Source organism: Triticum urartu, chromosome 4 (genome assembly GCF_003073215.2).
Source record: "Triticum urartu cultivar G1812 chromosome 4, Tu2.1, whole genome shotgun sequence".
Taxonomy (NCBI): Eukaryota; Viridiplantae; Streptophyta; class Magnoliopsida; order Poales; family Poaceae; genus Triticum; species Triticum urartu.
The window spans coordinates 320,952,861-320,957,915 of NC_053025.1; positions in this window are offsets into that span (position 1 = coordinate 320,952,861).

The window sequence follows — 5,055 nt, forward strand, 5'->3', positions numbered from 1 at the left end:
GAATTGTTTTTCTATTCAAAAACTTGGTTATACTAATTGTTGCTATGTAAACAAAAAATAAGATTGTTGTTGTATGACATATGTCATTGATGTTCATTTGCATATTCCAATATTGTTGATTATATCTTTTCATGGAAGTGGCCATGTTATATGCAAATTCCTCAATAGTGTTTGCTCATGTTATATCTTTTCGTTGAAGTGGTTCGATTGTGCCCAAGTGGCTTTGTTGTTTCCAGGAAATGAAGCTGAGTGGCCTATGTTTTGTCGGAATGTTGATTCATTTCCGTTCCGGCAAATTTCAGGTTCTCGATTTGTCCACTTTTTAGCAAAAGTCATGCCGAAATTTTCCATGAATTTCGGCATGACTTGTGCTACAAACTAGGACATATCAAGTGCCCGGGATTTGCCGCAACTAGGAGGAGTCAACATTCCTGCAAAGCATAGGCCTTTTTTATGTCATTATTCATTTTATTAGGTCTAGAATTAATTGACTAGATTTAATCGTAGGAAACATGGCTAGCAACGACGAAGGACAAGGTTCTGGTGACTGCGACAACGTCTACCTGGTGGCAGAAGAATTTTTGAGGGAAGCCGACGATCAAGAGTTGATGTTGCTGGGTCCAGCTATCACATCGGAGATTGAGACCGACATCGAGACCGGCGTTGAGACTGAGACTGGCGCTGAGACTGAGACCGGCATCGAGACCGGCGCTGAGACTGAGATAGGCGCCAAGACTAGCGGATCCGGTATAGAACCGAAAGCAAAGAGGCAACGGCTTCCTAACAAGCTCAGGACTACTAGACTGGTGGTCATGGTGGTGGACGGTAGCAATTTTGAGCGAAATGCGCCCGACGAAGCGCGCGCGTGCTACGACAATCAAATAGGCTGCATCATATAGACAACCGCCACCATCAACGATGAGAAACTAAAGAAGATAGATAATATGAGGCTCTCCCTCCTAAAGAAGCTGCACCAGATGTTCTTGTTCCCTGGCCAGAATGAAAACCATGATAAAGATCTAGATAAGGACCCGGCAATGAAGATGATAAACAAACACGCCCTGACCAAGTTTAGCAATGAGTTGGCCACCTCGAAATCAAGGGTGAAATATCGAATCGTCAACAAAAAGGAACCCTACTCCGAGATTGTAAAGGATAATCCGACAATCACGGCAGAGCACTTTCAAATATTCAAGGCATCTTGCGAGGCCGAAGTTGCCAAAAAAGTCAAAGTACATGAAGGGGCTTCAATAGAGGAACATTGGGTGCTGCCACCTCGGAAGCCGTGGTTACGGCGGGAAGAGGTCCATATGGGCAAAGGAGGACACGGAAGCCGTGAATCTGGGCATCCCAGACCCCTTGGCGGAGTTCATCGTCCCGCGGGAGCGTGACGTCCTCAGGGCCCAGCACCATTGGGACCCAGTGAAGAAGGTTTTCGAGATGAACGCGGTCATGATGGAGTTCATGAGGTTGCTAGTAATTTTTGTTTCTGATCAATTCGACTGCACGTTAGTCATATTTGTAAACGATCCTTGTGCCTTTTGTAGAGAGAGCAGCACAGGATTGCGGCTGAAAGCAACTCGCCGTCTGTAGCGTTGGCGAGGCCCAAGTGGGACACTCCATTCAACCGGGTGTTGAACATATTGAAAGGACTCCCGGCGGAGACTCGACCGTCGTATGGACGCGTGCATGGTGTCGGAGACGGCGCCACGTGGAAGAAGTACTACCATGAGACCACGGAGGAGAGAAAGGAAAGATGGAGGTTAACTGAAGAAAACATCGACAAGAAGGTTGATATTGCGGTTGAGAAGAAATCATCTGAGACCGTCGCAACAGTGGTAGCTGCCGCAAAACAGGTGCTTGTAGATATGTCTACTACCTTGGTTCCAGCCATTTTCAATTGGAGCAGGAAAAATCTAGAAAATAATACAGTGGACTTTCCCCTTGTTGACTTCTTCGGGAGCAGCTCGGCTAGCATTGCACCAGCACCTGTAGCTGCACCTGCTCCCGCACCGGCTCCCGCATTGGCTCTTGCACCTACTCCGGCACCAGATCCGGCACCGGCTCCGGCATCGGACATGCTCGGCGGTGCTTCGTCTTTGGCTGAGCTCGACGCCCTCACGGTATCTGTCACACCAGCCCCCTTCAATAAATGTATAATCTCCCGTTTTCGTTGCCTTTCGGATGTCTCACGTCGCAGTTGTAGGCCGATGAAACCCCGTGCACCATATTGTACACCATCGGCGACCAGAAGGACGTGGGAAGGTGACAATAATGGAGCCGAAGGAACCATTGTTCCACAGTCGGCCGATCCCCCCGGACGTCTTCAAGGTTTCTGTGGCCAGTGTCAAACCGGGCCACGAGAATTTGGCTCCTCTGGTACTAGTGGGGGATGACGACAAGACCCTACGGCTGCTTGGTGATTGTTGCAATGGGTGGGCCCTGTTGTGGCCAAAGAGTCTGCTTCGTCTGGAGGCGGCCAGGAGCACACCCACGAGAACGCAGTTAGGTATGAATATCAACACCTACCTTACCCAATTAGCGTCAGCTGTCGTGCTGGGTGATAATGGAGGGGGTGAGGAAGAGGCTCCATTAGTCGCTGGTGACGTCGCCATAGATGAGGATGAGGATGACACTCAACAGTATGTCAATACTGGCGCCCACTTATGGTTTGAGCGTCATGAGTTGGTGCCTGAATTGCCGCCTCCAGAGTCTGAACGTATTATGGACAACCTTCCGGTAGTAAAGAAGTCTAGGAAGAGACCATGGAAAGGCAAAAAAGCTACTTCTATGATCCAGCCGCCTCAGCAGCCTCGGGTTCAAGACCGTATAGATATCCCCGGTGCGGCAAAATGGCATATCCCCGGTCAACCAATCCTACCTAAAGCAGCACTAGGGGCCAGATTCGGCGATTTAAGGAGACTTCATGACGATGTGCTACGGATAGAGAAAGGCCTCATCGCCTCAAAAAATCTAGGATACTCACTCTACGTGGTTAACGTGCCGCAGCAATTGTCGTACGTCTTCACATTCCCCGCGGAGAAGTTCTTCCTTCGATTCAGTTACATCTTTGACATGTTTCACTTGAAGAAGCTGGATTTTACGTTTCTCCGCATTTATGCCTTGCACATGAACTAACTCATCGGGGTTGAGCAGATACCTCATATCTGTGTCGCTGACCCATACTTCATGCACGAGGGCTTCTTGGGAGTCTGCGCAGAGCACCGTGAATACGCGAGGGAATACATCGCCAATTTCATGCTCGCCAATAAGGACAAGGTGGCGATTCTCATGCCTTATTCTCCCCTGTAAGTCATCCGCACAGATATCCTTCCTTTGATTTCAATCATTCATTTGCATGGTGGACGCTAATTAATTTGAGGTGTACTTATTTTGCGCGGCGGCGGGCGCACCGTCCTCATCGTTGTCTACCCCCAATACCCCCACGCTCTTTACTTGGACTCGTCGAAGAACATTAACAAAAAGGATTACACCCACATCAAGTCTGTTCTCGACAGTGCTATGTTTTACTACGGTGCACGGGGTGGAGAGGTCAAGGACAAGAAGAAAAGGGATGGTAGGCCCGCCTTCGGCCATAAGACCGACTTCTGCTGCATCCAGCAACCGAGTGATTCTCTTAATGATGGATTCTATTTCCTCCACCACATGCTGGAGTACAGACAGGATCACCAGAACCTTCACATTTCACCTAGATCCGGCGATGCCCATATTCTACAATGGGCAAAGAACTTAGGAGATATCGAGGATCATCAACTTCGAGCTGAGTTCTATCACATCCAGCGCGAACTTGCCCAAATCATGATGAAGGAGGTCGTCGAAAAAACAGGGATGTTCTACGAAGAAGGACAAATGAGGCGGGAAGACGTCCGAACACGTGTAGCCGCTCAGCGTCTCGACATGAAGCCTTTCACTAAGCTCGGGGACTATCTCCCTGACTTGGATGGATGGCACGACATGTTGGAGTGATTGTCGATATATGACAATGTGTCCGTTTAGTCCATACTATCTGTATGACGAAACTTTGAGTTATACACGACGAAACTTTATTTGTGATGTAATTAAACCATCCTCCTCGACTAGCGAGGATCACTCTAGGTAGGGCATTTTGGGTACGATGAACTTTCTTATTTATGCTTATGATATGTTGCTTCTATTTTTGCCAAGTCTGTCTCTTACTGTTGCTCAACTATATATGTTGCATATCATCGACTCATGTGACAATGCATGTGTATAGATCATCGATGGCGAAGAAGTGCTACACCAAGAGTATACGACGAGTGGCCGGAATGTTAGGCCCAGGTGTACCGGTTTCCGGTTTCCGAGCGACAGCCAGTAGTTAGTTTAGGTTCACGCTAATGCGAGAGAGGGATACAAACTCATGTACTGCATAGTTCCGCTCTCACTCAAAGTGATAGCTCTTCTCGCGTATATCATTGTTTAGATGGATGACGATGTAGTTACAAGTAATCGAGACATCTATCGCTATTTTCGAGATGATGATGAGAGACCACTTTGTGTTGGATGATGATTATGATGATGACATGATTTGATGAGACTATTTGTATGTATATGCTATGATTACATTTCTATGTGTATGATATGCTAAATATTATTGTATAAAGACTATTCAAATACAAAACAAATATGTAGAAAAAATAGAAACTAATAAAACTAGAAGTAGCGAGGGGAAAAAAGTTATCAGTAGAGGTCCTTACCAGTAGCGCTTCCTGCTAAAAAGCGCTGCAGATATTAGCAGTAGCGCTCTGCAATAAAGCGCGCTACTACAATCCATGTATTGCAGTAGCGTGGGACGACAGACACTACTGCTACACGTTAGCTGTAGCGCCTTATCAGTAGCTCGTCGTCCCGCGCTACTGATAGGAAAAATACCCACGCTACTACTAGGGTTTCCCTAGTAGTGAGATTAAGTGCTTCTTTGATTCATAGGATTCTCAAAGGAATTTTGGAGGATTCTAATCCTTAGGAATTTTTCCTATCTTGGTTGTTTTATTCGTAGGATTGTAAACCGTAGGA